Source organism: Acyrthosiphon pisum, chromosome A1 (assembly GCF_005508785.2).
Source record: "Acyrthosiphon pisum isolate AL4f chromosome A1, pea_aphid_22Mar2018_4r6ur, whole genome shotgun sequence".
NCBI lineage: Eukaryota > Metazoa > Arthropoda > Insecta > Hemiptera > Aphididae > Acyrthosiphon > Acyrthosiphon pisum.
Window position 1 is genome coordinate 112,830,725 of NC_042494.1, and position 1,376 is coordinate 112,832,100.

The window sequence follows — 1,376 nt, forward strand, 5'->3', positions numbered from 1 at the left end:
TGCTAACCATTTGAAAGTTTCAAGCCATTTAATTTGGATTTTATGTTTATATTTTCCACTATTATCATGCGGGAAATTAAACTTTAAATCGGGTGTCCATACGTTTCGCAAAATTGAAACTTTCTCTTCGTCACTTAAATTTTTTTTACACTCAACATAACCTCCCATATCAAACTTAGAATCTAAACATTTTAAACTAGGTTCAATTACCGGAGAAACAACTGGTGGGTTTGGAGCTGTTTTTTCTGTTTCAAGTGTTGCCATAATGTCATCATCTTGTAAAACATTCGATGTAGATGGAACTGTATCATCGACGGATTCGGTGGACTGTTTAGATTTTTTATAAAAATGCAATAATGATTGCTGAGTTCTTTTCATTATGCTTAGGTGTATTATTATTTTATTTAAACAACAAATAAAAACACTCGTCACGATCCACTGTCTTAGTAGGTACGTGCGATACTAAACGTCGTATATATCAGACAACAAAATATTTATCTATAATAGCGACAACAAGTAACAACTATACAACGAAAACCGATCGCCGTCACAACTTCTCGGAAATATTTTTAGCTTATACGGGCTCGTATAATATTATTGTACGGTGATTGAGACGCGACAACGGCAACGCGTGTGTATATCAGTAAATCAATTCTAGATAAAAGAAATCGAAATTACGATAATGCAGCAGTACCGCACGTCAAAGGTATAATCGTTACGATCAAAATCGTCATTGACACATTACATGAATAATTTTTTCGTTGTTGACAATAATTCTTTATAAAATTATATTGAACTTTTACGATTTACATCTGATAGGACATATTAAGCAGACTTAATAAATAATTCCTGGATTTCGGGGGGGCTGAAGACCCCTCAACCCTTCCCTATAAATACGCCCCTGGTATTATCACTGACCCGATAACTTATCGACTGATATATTATTATATCATTATTATTAGTCTAAAACGTATGAAAACGACGTCTGCTTCGGCCTCCTTAAATAGGTTATAGTTATTAAATCTTATTAAAAATATCTTTTATTTATGGTAGCAAAGTATGGAATGGGAAGGGGCCCTTCAAATTTGGGAGCCCTGTGCTAGTGCATCGACTGCAAATGCGTAAATCAGGCCCTGATTGTATGCTAGTATTTTTAAAAATTAAGTTGTTATTTATTTATTTATTTATCAGGTTTATATACCTACTTATTTTTTAGTTTTTTATTACCTAAATTGCAATATGTTTTATGATTTTTCAAAAATAATATAAAAATATTGATACATAGTACATATATTTAAGCATATTTTGAGAATTTTGACTGCATATTTCGATAATTTGCAGTGCAACAGTCAAGTCCTGAACTCTAACTTTATTTA